Here is a 17937-nt window from a genome sequence, read left to right as displayed (position 1 = left end):
TGTACTGGACAATAATTTTGGCAGTGAACAGTTTAATGCTGGAAATGCATGCTGGTATAACAAAGATATCTTGCTGTTTTGATTCTATACCTTTTATGGTTTTGCTGAAAGCAACATTTATTTTGCTAATACTAAGTAATGCATTAAAACACTATTTACATCAGATAAGAGAATGTAATTAGGTCAAACCTAATTTCAATGTGTTTATGCTCAATGGAGCCTTTATGAGCTTGTTAACCTGCAATGCAAAGGCTAGGATTCTGGTTTACAAGACTGCCTCTGGCTCTCATGCATCAGTGTCCACTCAGGGGATTCCAGTGTGCAATCATTTGTAAGGCATTACTGTGGTGCTCCTCAAGGACACAAGACCATCTAAGAAACCTGGAATGATTACATGGACTTGCTACACCAGCCATGTGCCAGAGTCCCACTGACTGATTTCCCTGTAATTCATTTACCATTTCGTATTAGCCTCATGGTCTCTTCTCTCAACAATTTTTCAAACACAAACTTATGCCCAGGATTTTTTTTACATTGTACTTAAACACATTTGCATATTTTTCTACTTAGAACATATGGGAATATTTCACATTGTAGCCTCCAAGTGTCAGAATCTTATATATGTTGGTAAGCATATCCTGAATTATGGAACGTGCTAGGCAATTTTACCCAAGTTGAGCTCCAAATCAGTTCATACTAGAAACAAGCCTGAACAAAAGCTTTGGTTCCAGAACATCTTACCCACCCCAAATTTAAAAGAATTTAGTTCTGTATCCAAATTTGAGCTTTGCAGCTGATCTCTCTTTCAAACATCGTAGTATAAAGAGAAAGAAATGCCTGTTAGTTCATCTATGGCTAAGGTTCAGATGCGATCTTAAACTGAAACATGATGGTCAAGTGTTTTAAATATCAAACAGTGCAATAACTTTGCTTGCAAGTTTCTGTCTCTGATGCATTATTCTTATTTCTGTTCCCAAATTAATAAAATTAAATATTAAAGGTTTTCTTTTGTATAGAGACCTGGTTTAAAAACTAAAAAGCAAACAAACAAACATCCCTATTGCTTCTGACTTTTTCATGTGCTTAAAGTATCTTATCGTTTAAAGATTCAATTTTTCAGGTACATGTATAAGATAATTTGTTATTAATTTTATATAGCCTTGGTCATTGGCAACTTGGCATTTTTTAAAATGTGAGAATGAACAAATATTAAATTATAAGCTTTAGAGAAGGAATATTCAATTTTAGATTGAAGTATAGTATGTAAGTCCTCCTGCCAAATCTGTCTTGGAAGAAGCTCTTATGAAAGAGGAACAACATAGAAGAATTTGGTGCTTTTGAATTGTTGTAGCAACCAGGCAAGGTACTAACAAACTTCAGCAGGACTTTATTTTTAAAGTGCAAACCTCTTTACCAAGCTGCTGCTGCACCCACGGTAGCTCTCAATCCGCCTCCTCAACTCCCCCCCTTCCTGTTTCCTGTCCTTTCAAACTCCCAACAGCCAGTGCTCCCAGTTCTAATAATTACAAGCAGCATCTAAACACCACATTCCTTCCTCTCTTAAACTCTCCCAATTAAAATAAACATTATTGTCCTAACCACAGGAACAAATATGAAACAAGATACTGTACTGTTGGCAGAAATATTACACTGAAAACACTGTAGATACTACATAACATAGTCTCTAGTCCAGAAAGGTGGTTGTCTGGGTCTGACAGGCCATCTCTCAAGCCCCAGTTCCAGTGCAATGTCTTGTTGTGTTGATACTACGGTGAAGTCATCCCATGCAGACTGGGTGTTGGCATAATCTCCTCTTGGTGCATAGGCAGGTGCATTCCATACCCACCCATCAGAAGGTCGATAGGTGTAAGGTCCCTTCTTCTCTATGATTTTAAGAGGAGCTGTGAATTTATGGTCCCCTTTGCATAAAATTCCAAGTTTTCTTATTCTAATGAAGGAACCACACTCAAACTTTGGTTCCTTAGAACCCATTTGCTTGTCTGTGAAAGCCTTATACTGTGCTTGGTTCTGTTCAACTGTTTTTCTCAATGAGCTGGTCTCAAATCATCTCATCTGCCATATTCCCAAAGTCACAAGTTACAATCAGACTCCTTAGGGAAGCAATATACTGCATTATAGTCTCCCCTGTTTTCTGCTCACGTGGGCGAAATCTGTAGCGATTAGCTACTACATTCACTTTTGGCACAAAAAAGTTCTTTAATGCAGTGAGTGCAGTCTCATATTTATCATCTGCAAGGGGAAATGTGTAAAATATATGCTGCCCTTCTGCTCCAAGGCAGTGGATTAGCAGAGCACGCTTTCTTTCTTCAGAAATCTCTGTAGCAGTGATTGCAAGCAGATAAGTCTCAAATATATGGATCCAGGCAGTAAAAGCAATTGGAGGCTCACCTGGGCTTTGCAGAAAGGGTGCAGGTGGGTTGAGAGGCAGAAGATCCATCCTCGTCGCCAAAATGTTGTAGCAACCAGGCAAGGTACTAACAAACTTCAACAGGACTTTATTTTTAAAATGCAAACCTCTTTACCAAGCTGCTGCTGCACCCTCAGTAGCTCTCACTCCGCCTTCTCAACTTCCCACCCTCCTTCCTGTTTCCTGTCCTTTCAGACTCCCAACAGACTGTGCTCTCAGTCCTAATAATTACAAGCAGCTTCTAATCACCACATGAATATAAGCATAGTGTGGATGATATAACTACTCAGCAAGTCATGACATGAACACAGAGTGCATTGGGGAAATAAACAGATTTTCAGATCCCAAAGGTCAGATATTGTTGAGATGTTTGAAACTTACTGCTCAACAATAGAATGTCTAATCCAGTTCTCATGTCATGGGCAGCCAATATGCTATGTAAGTAAATAGGGCAGTGTGGGAATTCTCGGGACACTGGAAAGGCAAATCGGCAGCAGTTTTAAATAACTTGTCAGTGAAGGATAAAGGAAACTGAGAATCCAGTATACTATTGCAATAATCAGCATGTGAAGCTAAATTGTAGTAATCCGTTTTAAATATATTTATTGGTAATAATGTAGAAATGATAAGTATAGTTCAGGCCAGCCAAGTTAGCATAAGGAATAAAAGTGAGCAGACCAGAGGGAAGACGACCAGGATACATCACAAATTATACCCCTACCGCCTAAGGAGATTAGCAAAGAAGGGCAGTACATCCTGCTACTGTCTGTCTGTCTTTGCTGAAGAGACCTCTGTGCAATAGGATCCCCTTTTAAGGAGGGGTTTCAGGCAGCTGTGGTTACGTTGCGGGGAGCTTGGTCACAAGGCTCTGTTGGAGCTCTGCTGCCAGGTGTCAGGGTCACAGCCAGAGCAACCCAACAGCACGAGCCCCTGGAGGGGACCAGAATTTCCAAGCAAACTGCTCTAGTCTTCCACTGATTCCCCCACGGATCTTCCGGGTTTGGGCTGGGTCTCACAGCCTAAGGGGTAAACACTGCACCCTAATTAAACTCTGCAAGGGGCATCTTCAAGCGGTTTTCCTCTTTCTCTGTCCAAAGGGGCAATAAGAGTATATGCAAAAAGAAAAGGAGTACTTGTGGCACCTTAGAGACTAACCAATTTATTTGAGCATAAGCTTTCGTGAGCTTCACGAAAGCTTATGCTCAAATAAATTGGTTAGTCTCTAAGGTGCCACAAGTACTCCTTTTCTTTTTGCGAATACAAACTAACACGGCTGTTACTCTGAAACCTAAGAGTATATGGTAACTGCTGGCAACTATCATCTTTTTTAATGATGACCACTGTAATTCTTGGAGAACAAAGTCTTATTACAAGCCCTGAGAGAAAGCAGTATTCACTTTGCATGTTTAGAATTTAGTTACTGACCTATTTCAGATTTTTTAAATTTTTTTTCCTTTTCTTTATTTTCTATTAGTTTTCCAAACCAGGCAATGTGTTGTTTTTTATTTGGTTGGTTGTTTGTGGGGTTTTTTGGTCTCATGGAGAGGGTTAAGTTTTCTTGGTGAATAAGAGGTTATTTGAGCATTTTGGACCCATTGAAAGGAAGATCAGAGAGGGCTGGAAGCAGAGAGGGAGGATTAAAGCTGTAGAGGAGCTGACATATGGGATTGGCACAGCAAATAAGAACATAAGAACGGCCATACTGTGTCAGACCAAAGGTCCATCCAGCCCAGTATCGTGTCTACCGACAGTGGCCAATGCCAGGTGCCCCAGGGGGAGTGAACTTAACAGGTAATGATCAAGTGATCTCTCTCCTGCCATCCATCTCTACCCTCTGACAAACAGAGGCTAGGGACACCATTCCGTACCCATCCTGGCTAATAGCCACTAATGGACTTAACCTCCATGAATTTCTCCAGTTCTCTTTTAAACCCTGTTATAGTCCTAGCCTTCACAACCTCCTCAGGCAAGGAGTTCCACAGGTTGACTGTGCGCTGTGTGAAGAAGAACTTCCTTTTATTTGTTTTAAACCTGTTGCCCATTAATTTCATTTGGGGGCCCCTAGTTCTTATATTACGGGAACAAGTAAATAACTTTTCCTTATTCACTTTTTCCACACCACTCATGATTTTATATATTTTTATAAGAGGATTTAAGAGAGAACTGGAGCTGCACATATAGCACTGGAAAGGGTGAAATGAACAACACAAAGAGCAGTAAAAATGCTCAGAGCAGATAGGGGTTCATGCATTGTACAGTACTAGAGTTCTTCATATCTGTTTCAATTTCAAAATTTGTATTGATTTGAGTAGTTGATACATACTAAGAACTGTGTCTATCTTTGAGTAGAGAAATAATGGAGCAGACAGAAAGAGTTAGGTCAAGATATGTCACTGAGTTTATTAGTCAATATTTTCAAAATTCTCAGTTTATAAGTAGCTATAAAAAATGTGATCTGAAGTCTGTTCTTACCATATTATTTCCCTTTCACTGTGTGGGTATGGGTGCATGCTCTCTTGGCTGTTATGGACTTACTTATGAGGGGTGGTTGATTGTATTGGTCTCTGCTCAAAAGAGGCATGGAAACATTGTTTTGGGGAAAGTGGAGGTGGGAGAATCATCAACCAATAATGTCAACATTTGGAACATAAATTTGAAGAAGAAAAACAGTAACTTTCTTGTTCTCTCAGTCTTGACGATGTCCCTTTAAATATATAAAGCTGCTAAAATCATTTTGGTGATGAGACTTAAACCCACAAGCCTAATGAATTTAAATGCCAATAATTAGCTATATTAGAGTAAACTTATGGAGTAAAATAAACCACCCACAGAGGCTAAAATGATAAATGACCACTTAGTGCTTTGTTCTGAATTGGGTGTAGAGATGTTTGCTTTCCAAGACTTTTTGTTATAAAGTTATCAGGCAGAAGAGACAGGGTGCTTTAAAGTCACATCAGAGAAAGAATCAGACATAGTTTTACACACACAGAAAAGATTAGGCAGGTTAGAAACTAAAGAGGTTATCAGCACTAGATTTTTATAGAAAAAATCATTATAGTGTGAGTTGTGTAGATGAGCTGTTCACTTCATAACTCGAGTTCTGAATGCTTATTTCTGTAACAGAAGCTCAGGTCTATGCCCTCATGGAAGATGGAATACTTAAAACTCATTCTCTCTCACTCTCACAGTGAGACCTGTATGTTCATCTCTAAGTCATCATCATGGTAACTTTCTTAATTCACCTTTTTTATGTGTTCAGTATATACTAGAGTTTATGGCCTTTTTGTAGGTATGTAGAGTAGGTCAAAATAGGGTGACACAATTTTGATTTGCCCTTCATTTAGTCTTCATCGCAGAATATCTTTTATATGAACATTATGAGAAATGTAATATCTTGCCATTTTATATGCATTTTAAATTGAACCAGTCAACAATCTTTATCATCTAATCATAGAAGATTAGGGTTGGAGGAGACCTCAGGAGGTCATCTAGTCCAGCCCCCTGCTCAAAGCAGGACCAACCCGAACTAAATCATCCCAGCCAGGGCTTTGTCAAGCTGGGCCTTAAAAACTTTAAGGATGGAGATTCCATTACTTCCCTAGGTAACCCATTCCAGTGCTTCACCACCCTCCTTGTGAAATAGTTTTTTCCTAATATCCAACTTAGACCTCCTGCACTGTATCTTGAGACCATTGCTCCTTGTTCTGTCATCTGCCACCACTGAGAACAGCCTAGCTCCATCCTCTTTGGAACCCCCTTTCAGGTAGTTGAAGGCTGCTATCGAATTCCCCCCTCACTCTTCTGCAAACTAAATAAGCCCCCTTTCTTCAGCCTCTCCTCGTAAGTCATGTGCCCCAGCCCTCTAATAATTTTTCTTGCCCTCCGCTAGACTCTCTCCAATTTGTCCACATCCCTTCTGTAGTGAGGGGCCCGAAACTGGATGCAGTACTGAAGATGTGCCCTCACCAGTAATGAACAGAGGGGAATAATCACTTCCCTCAATCTGCTGGCAATGCTCCTGCTAATGCAGCTCAATATGCCGTTAGCCTTCTTGGCAACGAAGGGCGCACTGCTGACTCATATCCAGCTTCTCGTCCACTGTAATCCCTAGGTCCTTTTCTGCAGAACTACCATTTAGCCAGTTGGTTCCCAGCCTGTAGTGGTGCATGGGATTCTTCCGTCCTAAGTGCAGGACTCTGCACTTGTTCTTGTTGAATCTCATCAGATTTCTTTTGGCCCAACCCTCCAATTTGTCTAGGTCACTCTGGACCCTATCCCTACCTCCATCTGATCTACCTCTCCCCGCATCTTAGTGTCATCCGTGAAGTTGCTGAGGGTGCAATCCATCCCATCATCCAGATCATTAATGAAGATGTTGAACAAAACCGGCCCAGGACCAACCCCTGGGGTACTCCACTTGATACCAGCTGCCAATTAGACATCGAGCCGTTGATCACTACCCGTTGAGTCTGATGATCAGTTTTCTATCCACCTGATAGTCCATTCATCTAATCCATACTTCCTTAACTTGCTGGCAAGACTATGTGGGAGACTGTATCAAAAGCTTTGCTAAAGTCAAGGTATATCACGTCCACTGCTTTCCCCGTATCCACACAGCCAGTTATCTCATCGTAAAAGGCAATCAGGTTGGTCGGGCATGACTTGCCCTTGGTGAATCCATGTTGACTGTTCCTGATCACCTTCCTCTCCTCCAAGTGCTTCAAAATGGATTCCTTGAGGACCTGCTCCATGATTTTTCTGGGGACTGAAGTGAGGCTGACTGGTCTGTAGTTCCCTGGATTCTCCTTCTTCCCTTTTTTAAAAATGAGCACTGATTGCCTTTTTCCAGTCATTCTAATGTTCGCCCTTATTGATATGATTTATTATAAAATTTTGGAAGTTGAACTGATATGTCCTTTTCAGCATTCTTTAGTCTGAAAGCCTGTATTCTCTGTTTATATGTGCATATATAAAAAAAAGTTTTGACATATATTATGCAGTTTCCAAATAGTTCAAATGTATAGTGTTAATTTATAAGGAGATTCTTCTGAAAAAAATTTTAAACTGACATTTTTATTTGGTGGAATAGAGGTTCATGATAATATAAATAATTTGTACAGGGCTGCGGACTCTACTTCACAAAACCACCAAGTGCCTAGGGGCTCGCAACACTATGTTCTGTTAATTTTGAAGCACATCACTACCATTTCTTTCTGTACACCTATGTCAAGAAACCAAATATTCTGAATGTTGAAAGACTGTATATAATATGAATAACAGATTTTAATTAATTTAGAGTCCAAATATTTTAGCTTCTTGATGTGTCTTCATATTGTTATGCTCTCATTATGCTTTTAACTCTTAAGTAAGCAGTAAAATGAATATTCCTCTGTATTTTCATAAGAGACCCATAGAACAGATTTTAAACATTGACAAAGTACAGTACCCTATTGTAAATTTTTAAAATGGAGTTAATGCTGAGTAATTGCAATATCCTAGCAAACATAAAGAATGCTTAGCTAACCAGTGGCTCCCGCATTTATTCATAGCATGGGCCTTTTCTTAATAAAGAGATTGCCAATAAACTCTATAGCAATGAAGAAATAATAGTAAGTAAAACTGGTTAACGTTTTTACTCAAAAATTCTTTCCACAAAAATGGCCCTTTTGCAAGATGGACTTACATAAAAAGTGTTTTTGTTTTATTTAGTTTTAAGATTTCCTTTACTGGAAATTTTGATTTTTGGTTCCTTCCCTCCCACTTTTTTCCTTTTTGTCATTAACTACAATAGAAGGAATGCTATCCAGATATCTTTCTTTGACTCACCCTCAGCTCTCCACTTTGCAAAATTTCCTCAACTTTTACAGAATGGCAAAAGGAAAAATGAACAAAGAAAAGAAGAAAGGAAAAAAAATGAACAAGAGGAAGAGAAAACAACCTGGACATTGTTCAATCTGTTGTATTTACTGGCAAAAAAGGGAAATTTTTTTTTAAGTTTAATGAAAAATTAAAAACAAAATGCAAAAATTTGTTCAGTTTTGGAACAAAAATTATTTCAAAATGTTGCAACTTTTTTGTAATACTGTCTTTCCTCTTGTTTTTCATCTGCTGTAATAATAGGGAGTACTTAACTGTTTTAATGTAATAACTTTTTTAAAGGATAAAAAATTTAACTGTACTTCTACTCTTCATTTAAACTGCCATTCCCTTTGGTTCTTTCCCTTTGAGGCAATACCTGGATTATCTTTCTTACTCTTCCCATGTACTGTTCAAGACCTTGATTTTGCATATGCTTAACTTTATGTCGTGTGACTAGTGCTTTTGAAGATGCATAAAGATAAACATGTGTAAGTCTTTTCAGGATTGTGGTCCAATGAAGCAGCACTGCCAGGGAGGAGGATAATTACCAGAGACACACAAATGATATGCTGACCCAGAGCTTCTCCAGGGATGGTCCTGGCTTTCTGCTGATTTATTACGGCTTTTGACACAGTCCCTTGTGACATCCTCATAAGCGAACTAGGAAAATGTAGTCTAGGTGAAATTATTATAAGGTGAGTACACAACTAGTTGAAAGACCCTACTCAAAGAGTAGTTATCAATGAGTTGCTGTCAAACTTGTACCGTATATCTAGTGGGATCCCACAGGGGTCTGTCTTCAGCCCAGAATTGTTCAATATTTTCATTAATGACTTGGACAATGGAATGGAGAGTATGCTTTTAAAATTTGCGAAAGACAGCAAAATGAGAGGGGCTGCAAGTATTTTGGAAGACAAGCTTAGAATACAAAACCACCTTGACAAATTTGAGAATTGGTTTGAAATTAAATAAAGGCAAGTGCAAAGTACTTCACTTAGGAAGGAAAAATCAAATTCACAACTACAAAATGAGTAGACACAACTACAAAATAGGTATAACTGGCTAGATGGTAGTGCTGCTGAGAAGGAGCTGGGGGTTAGACTGGATCACAAAGTGAATATGAGTCAATAATGTGATGCAGTTGCGAAGAAGGCTAATACCGTTCTGGGGTGCATTAACAGTAGTGTCGTATGTAAGACATGTGAGGTAATTTTCCCACTTTACTCCGCACTGGTGAGACCTCAGCTGGAAAGATGTGGTGCCCAGAGTCCAGCGGAGAGCAACAAAAATGATAAAAGATTTAGAAAACCTGACCCCTGTAGTAAAAGTTAAAAAAATGGGCATTTTTTGTTTTGAGAAAAGAAGACTGAATGGGGACTTTATAACAGTATTTGAATATGTTAAGAACTGTTATAATGTAGATTTTTCTCCTTGTCCACTAAAGATAGGACAAGAAATAATGGGCTTAATCTGCAGCAGGGGAGATTTAAATAAGATATTAGGAAAAACTTCCTAACTATAAGGGTAGCTAAGCTCTGGAATAGGCTTCCAAGGGAGGTTGTGGTATCCCTATCATTAGAGGTTTTTAATAACAGGGTGGACAAAAACCTGTCAGGGATAAGAACATAAGAACGGCCATACTGGGTCAGACCAAAGGTCCATCTAGCCCAGTATCCTGTCTTCTTGCAGAGTCCAATGCCAGGTGCCCCAGAGGGAATAAACAGAATAGGTAATCTGTCGCCCATTCCCAGCTTCTGGCAAACAGAAGCTCGGGACATCATCCCTGCGCATCCTGGCTAATAGCCATTGATGGATAGTCTAGGTTTACTTGATCTTGCCTCAGCACAGGAGGCTGGACCTGATGACTCCTTGTGGTCCCTTCAAGCTCTACATTTCTATTATTCTAGGATTTATTTAAAATAATCACCAGATGAGAATCGTCAGCTGGGTCACTGCAACCCTTTTTGATAATGATGGTGACTCCACAGAGAAATTTCATTTCCCATTTCGTAGTAGTAGTGGCATGCATGATCAAAAACTCATATAAAATACAGACCTTGAAATTTTGGTTTGTTGTAATTAAGTAGGGGGAAAATTGGTCATGGAGATCAGTCATTTAATCATGGTATTTTTAAATAAATGCAGTCTTTTCCAGTTTTCCAAGTACATGGGAAAGGAACAACTTTAGCAAGAAAATTTTACTGAAGAGTCTTCTTTGTGTACTAGAGGGCTGTGTTATTTTTTAATGGTAATGGATACAATTCTGCTGTAAACTAAGTGCTTGTTACTGTTTTTGGAGAAGAAAAAGTTAATTTCTAGTTAATATTTTCATCTTTACGAAATTTACATTAGAAAATATAGAATTTAAATTATACATCAAAGATTTCTTGAATGGCTATACCCAGTGGGATCATTGACTTATTGTATGGAAGGAAGGCAAAAGGAAAACATACATATATACATATACATTTATATATATACACATATACATTTATATATATATATATATATACACATACATATATATATATATATGCATGCAGTTTGTAGTAAGGATAATATTTTGACTGGGAGAAAATTGCTGGGGACAGGTCGATGAAAAATTGAGTAAAAGAGAAACCTATTTAAATGGGTTTTATTTTATTCTAGCCTTTTGCCTGGATGACCCACCAATTGAAGGGCTGGTATCTGGGAAGGATGGAGGAATTGAGAAACTGAGTAACTGAGTAGAATTGGGAGAGAGCAGAAAAAAATTGAGTGAGGGAATAGAACGGTTTTGTTATGACTGAATGATTCATGTATGACAGTACATTCTGGAAGTAAACTTCTGTGGACTAGTTAAATTGTATGTTTTCTCATTTAAGAAATATTGTGAATATAAATATTCAGATTAACAGTTGTTTCTATGGCTGTTAGTTTTGAGACCATGGAGCAAGAGCAAGTGTCATTTCCTAAGTGTTCTTACCATGTCTGAGATTGGACAGTTTTTCAAGTTGAATTTTTAGAATGCTTTAATGGTTCAGAGTTAGTTATCAAAGTTCATACGGGAGGAAGTGTGTGATCAAATGAAGAGTTTACCCTATGCATAATGTTTGTACATTAGCAGCTTGTGGACTTAACAAGGGCTGAAGTGTAATAGTGTGTCAACACCTTTGCACTTCAGCAGGATATATATATATCTGGTAGATTTGGGTGGGGATGAGTGGAGTATGACTATCATGTGAAGGTAGGTAGTAAATTAATCACATATGAGGAGAGGGCTTCATTTCTTGCTCCTCTTCTATTAGGAAGAGATGGTATTATAGGTCAGAGAATATCGTTGCTTCTGTTACATGTGGATGGGACAATTTGGATATCACTTATTTGGAGTGTGATATTTCATCTTGGATAGAGCAGGATCTCTGTTTTGACAAGATCTGCAGCATAATTTTGCATACATTGATCTGGCGGAGTACATGTTAATGTCTTTTTAAATAATTGGTATAATTTTACACTGTATTAGTAAATATACCTGTTTATACATTCCTATAGTGTTCTGGAATGAAATGAATCTAGAGTGGAGCAAAAGACCATAGAAGGAATCATATCTATAATTTAGCTTCTTCAATGCCTGCGATTAACGCACAGCACTATTAAAGCGTTAATTTTTTTAACACATGTTAATTGTAGACCCTCTGGGTGGGAGGGCAGCATGAGCTGCTCCAAAAAAACCTGTTTGGTCAGGTGCAGTAACACAAGCCGCCACCAGAGGGCGGGAAGAGAAGAGGCTACAGAAAGTAAGAAGAGGAATACTTGTGGCACCTTAGAGACTAACAAATTTATTTGAGCATAAGATTTTGTGAGCTACAGCTCACTTCATCGGATGCATGCAGTGGAAAATACAGTAGGACGATTTTATATACACAGAGAACATGAAACAATGAGTGTTACCATACACACTGTAACGAGAGTGATCAGTTAAGGTGAGCTATTACTAGCAGAAGAGAAAAAAAACCTTTTGTAGTGATAATCAAGATGGGCCATTTCCAGCAGTTCACAAGAATGTGTGAGGAAAGTAGGAGGGAAAAATAAACATGGGGAAATAGTTTTACTTTGTATAATAACACATCCACTCCCAGTCTTTATTCAAGCCTAATTTAATGGTGTCCAGTTTGCAAATTAATTCCAATTCAGCAGTCTCTCGTTGGAGTCTGTTTTTGAAGTTTTTTTTGTTGAAGAATTGCCACTTATAGGTCTGCAATCGAGTGACCAGAGAGATTGAAGTGTTCTCCGACTGGTTTTTGAATGTTATAATTCTTGATGTCTGATTTCTGTCCATTTATTCTTTTACATAGAGACTGTTCAGTTTGGCCAGTGTACATGGTAGAGGGGCATTGCTGGCACATGATGGCATATATCACATTGGTAGATGTGCAGGTGAATGAGCTTCTGATAGTGTAGCTGATGTGATTAGGCCCTATGCTGGTGTCCCCTGAATAGATATGTGGACACAGCTGGCGATGGGCTTTGTTGCAAGGATGGGTTCCTGGGTTAATGTTTTTTTGTGTGGTTGCTAGTGAGTATTTGCTTCAGGTTGGGGGGCTGTCTGTAAGCAAGGACTGGCCTGTCTCCCTCGAGCACTCCTGTTCTTTTTGCGGATACAGACTAACACGGCTGCTACTCTGAAACCTACAGAAAGTAAGGTAGTTCTCATCCCTGCTTTTTTTAAGTAAAAACAGGATGGCCAGGAGCTCGCTGGAGGCCCCCCACCCCTGTAGGGCTTGCCCGAACCGCCCTCCCGTGCCTCCTGGGGCTGATGCCCCTCACCCTGTGCCCTCCGCAACTGAAGCTGAGCCCCGTGTTGCTTGTGGCTGGGGCTGCCCCTCCCTGCCAAGCTCTGCACTGCTCACAGTGGTGTCTCCCCCTCCCAGCCCTGTGCCGCCTGCAGCTGGGGCTGACCCCTCCCCCCATGCTGCCCAAGGCTGGGACTGACCCCCATCCTGAGCTCAGGGGCTGACCCCCACCCCAAGCTCTGAACTGCCCGGGGTTGGGGCTGACCCATCCACCCACAAGGTCCATGCTGCCCAAGGCTGGCACTGACCCCTATCCCAAGCTCAGGGGTGATTTCCCCCCTCCCCCAAGCTTCATGCCTCCCCCGGCTGAGGCTGATTCCCCCCCTCACCCCCCGCCCCCCACAAGCTCTGTGCCACCCCAGACAGCAACTCCTGCCAGCAGCAGATTTCTCCACTTTCCTGCTGGCAGGCATTGCTGCCTTCATCTGATCCCCAGGCAGCAATGACATCTCTCTGCTCTGCCTTGCAGCTGGGACAAAGCTGAAAAAGGGTACTGTCCTGGCCAAAATGGGATGTATTATCACCCTAGCCAACCCAGGCCCTATTGTTCCTGGCCAGCTCCTCACTCCCAGGACCAACCCCCCTGTGTCGTGCCCCATTGCTCCAAGCCGGCCATTCACTCTGGGGGTACCCCATAGAGAACATGGCCCGGCGAGCTCAACTTCCCTGCACCAGTTGAGATTAGTATAACCTCAACTTTGCCTTTAGGGAATGCTTAGTATCCTGATGTATTTTACTGTTCAGCATAGTCATGTGAAAATACTTTCTATAATTTTTATCACCCAAGCTCATTATGAGAATAATTTCAACATTTTGGAATTGGTTTCTTGTTTCAAACTGGAACGGAAAAAATGCACTTTAGAAATTTCCCATTAAATGGAAATTCTTTTTTAAAAAAATCCATGCTGAGAATTTTTGTTGTTTTTTATTTGTATATTATTTGACAAATCAGTAGTAGAAGTATATAATATGTCATGATGTGTCATATTATGACGACATATCGTATACTACTACTGTGTCATAAAATAATGTAAAAATAATAAAAAATAATTTTCAAACTGAAATATTTATTTTGAAATGAGATTTTGTAATTTTTTGAAAATGAATTTTTTGGAAACAAAGAAATATTTCACTTTGAAATTTATTTTACAGAAAATGTTATCAAAATTGGTACAATTTCACAAAAATACTTGGTTTAATCAAAATGGCATTTTCCAACAGAAAATTGTTTTGGTGGTAATTTTCTAGCCAGCTCTACTGTATATGTGTTTATAAGCTAGAGAACATACATGGCATACATATCTAGTTCTATATAGGCAGTGGATAAAACCCTCAGGCAGAGAGAAATAGATGTCTTTGCAGTTATGGACATGTCAATTCTGCATTTAAATGCGTTGTTTGATGTTCCCAGAATGCTCTTTCAGCTCAAGTGTAGTTAATATAAATGCTGGAATTATCACCTTTTCTATTGCACCAAAACTGCTCTCATCAAGGTCTCTAGTGGCCTCTTTCTGGCAAAAGCTCGGGGCCTTTTCTCCATCCTCATCCCCCTTGACCTCTCTACTGAATTTGACACAATTCATCACTCTTTTCTGATAGGTATCTTGTTCACCCTTGGTTTCCAGAGATTGTCATCTCTTGGTGTTCCTCCTACCTCTCTGGCTATTTTATAGCACCTTCTGCTGATAGATATCCTGCTGTTTCCCACTTTCCATGAAAGTCCCACAGATCTCTGTCCTAGGGACCCCCTCCCCTCGTCACCTACCCTTTACCATATCCATATTTAATCCTGTGTCTTTGACTACGATTACTGTGTCAGTGGTTGGCTAGCCCTTTCCTCTGCCAAAAGACCCTTTTTGGGCACTCAACTGGAGCAGTCGTTGTGGCCCTCTCAAAAATTGGCATGAACCTGGACCTCTGTATGTGTTTTAACTACTTGTTTACATGTGAAATAATAGGGGCATAATACTAATCACTAGGAGATCGAAGGACATGCCCTTAATTCTTGTGGTACTGGTGAAGCTCTGCTACTTCTGACCATGTATAATGTAGCTTACTAAGCATCTGTTTAAGCAGCAGTGTTTTATTTATTTAATTTCTTTTGTGTCTTGAAGTTAGACTTTCTATTTTGAAGAAACTGATATATTTGTTTTAATTGCAACCAAAATAGAGTGGAAAGAACATTGGAGTGCATGGATTTTCTGAAATACAGTCTGTGAGATGCCCAAACTTCGTGCACTCAAGTATATATATTTTTTTGGCATGTGCTCCAAAGTGCTGCTAAATCATTCATATTGAACAATATTATCATCTTGGTGGCATGGGTGTCTGTACTCAAACATGAATGCAGAAGTTGAAAGCTAGTGTTTTTAGGATGTTTTTTAAATGCTGCTCAAGTGCTGAAACAGACTTGTGGGTTATTACGTTGGTTCCCTGACAATGGTATGTTTTTCTTCCAAATAAAGGGCAGTGTAAATAGTGATGTAAACACTTAAGAGTACCAAGTTTCAAACTAAATGTTAAGTATGGTTGTGACATAACCAGCAGTGCAATCTGAACTGTTGAACAGCTGTTTCCCTTCAATTCTCCAACCTGGGGTGTCTTTTACACTGCTTAACTCTGAGAGAAACTGCTCCTGGTCTATCCATACACAGCCTTCAGCATGTAAATCACGCCCCCCCCCCCCCCCCCCGCTGTACTGTATGAGTGCTGTAGCTACCCAGCCAGGCACCTATGAATTATATTACAGAGCAACACCAGCAAATTCCCAGTCCCAGAATTATCCCCAGAAATGTGTGTCTTGTGTGCCCCATACCATCCTGGACAATACACATTCATAGAAAGTCCATCATATAATTAATAGAAAATGATATGCACAAATTTTGTTATCCCAAATGAAGTTCCCAAACACTTCAATCCAAACATACTGGTTTAGATAAAACAATAAAACAACTTTTATTAGGTACAGAAAGGAAGATTTTAAGTGATTACAGGTAACGAGGCATAAAAGTCACAATTGGTTACAAAGAAATAAAAAGTAAAATGCAAACTAATACCTAACTTAACAAGCTAAGTGAATTCAAAGTGAAAGTCTCTCTGACCACATGTTCTAGCAGTCTTACTGGCTGAATCTTCCAGTGAGGGTCTCCCCACAGTCCAGTGGTGCTTCCTTTGTCTTTCAGGTGTTGTCAATGCCATGAATAGAGATGAAGGGAGAGATGATTTGTGTCCTCTGTTCTAATTTCTTATAGTTATTTTCCTCTTTGAAAATCATCTTCAGCTGAGGTTCAGAAGGCCAAAAATCCATTTGCACGAGACCCTCCAGCTGTTCATTGCCAAGATGTAAATTTCTTGCTCAAGCCCTTTTTCCTGGTTGCTTAACCAGGTGATAATCTATTTGATTATGTTGACACCTGTCTGAGGTGTTGGCTAGACTTTTGTTTCTGGAAAACTGGTTTGCATCTGTTTCCCCAGACTTGGAACATGTCTTACACGGTAGAATTTTATAACTTTACAACAGTGTTGCTACACATATTTTACCAGGACAATAATGTTCAGCAGATTATAAGTTTTCAAATGATACCTCCTCACAAGGCATACTTTGTACAAAATTTTATCATAGTCTTGTGAAAGTGGTAAATGAAAGGGTACAGACTGTCACAATGGTACTTTATAGCAGTATAATGTGTTACTGTCAGGATAACAGTATGGCACATCCAGAAGTCAAGTCATTAAACAATGAATTAATTTGCACCCATACCACTTTGTCTGAGATCTGAACTCAGCTCACAAGCTAAGTAGACTTAAGCTATGTCACTGCTTTAGAGAGTATGCCTCCATGAAATACCTAGTTACTGCAAGAAGTGATGGTGCTAATTCAGTAGGGGGCACTTCCCTTCTACATCAGTGCTGAACCAATGCCCCAGGCAGGACTTAGAGGTACTGCATTGCTGGGGAGTGCTATATTTTGTAAGAGACACAAACCTGGATATGATCATTTCTGGTCATTATATTCTAAGAAAAGGGACATAAACCAAGTGTCCTTGCTAAAATCTGATGTGGAGGATAATATTCTGCCTACATAAATTCCCCCCTTTAGATCCAAGTGGGCACAGTTTTCTTCACTTCTGTTCCTTAACTGTTAGTTAATATTGTTGTGCATTGTTAAATAATGACACATTAACCGCACATGTGGCTGCATTTCATAGGATGAAGTTATTTCTGATACATATATATTTTGCAAATGTGAAAACCTTTTTGATTCTTGTGAGCAGTTTATATAAGTCACAGCTATTAATCTGTTTGGTATTCTAGGCAGTTTATGTTCTTTTAGAAAAACACATTTTTGCTTTGAAAATCTGATCACAGCAAATGAGTGTGAATTTTCAAGATGGAAACAAGAAATTAAGTTATGTACAATAAAGCCGCAAGGTGGAATGAGCAGCCTTATCAAAATAGCTGTTTCTAAGTAGTGGGTTTTTAAATTTGTGAATTAGAGGATTGGATAAAAAACTTGCTCTCCTTGGAGATGTTCCATAAATATTTCAAAGCACGAAGAAAAATGTGCTTAAAAAGGAAAAAATCTCAGTCACAGGAAACAGCTAAAGAAAGAGTTAGCTTTAGCAAGTTTAGACAGGAAGTTCTAGAATCCTTGACAAATCATTCTGTTAACAAGTATCAATGCCTTTAGTTCATTACTGTTGGTGATCATGTTGCATCAACCCAAAGTGAGTCATGAAGACGAAATCATTAGACCTGCTTTAATTGAAAGGAAACCCATCCAGTGTTAAACAAGCATGAATAAATTAGATGATAACA

The 17937-nt window shown here is 39.4% G+C and overlaps 1 protein-coding gene across 7 annotated transcripts in view; it reads left to right on the top strand.

Moving 5' to 3' along the window:
- SYN2 (synapsin II) overlaps nucleotides 1-17937 on the top strand; it is a 434891-nt gene that overhangs the window by 103139 nt on the left and 313815 nt on the right. The window lies entirely within an intron of this gene.

The sequence above is a fragment of the Lepidochelys kempii genome, chromosome 7, assembly GCF_965140285.1.
Source record: "Lepidochelys kempii isolate rLepKem1 chromosome 7, rLepKem1.hap1, whole genome shotgun sequence".
Taxonomy (NCBI): domain Eukaryota; kingdom Metazoa; phylum Chordata; order Testudines; family Cheloniidae; genus Lepidochelys; species Lepidochelys kempii.
The sequence above is the reverse complement of the archived record's forward strand: the minus strand, read 5'-3'. Positions and strand labels throughout refer to the sequence as shown.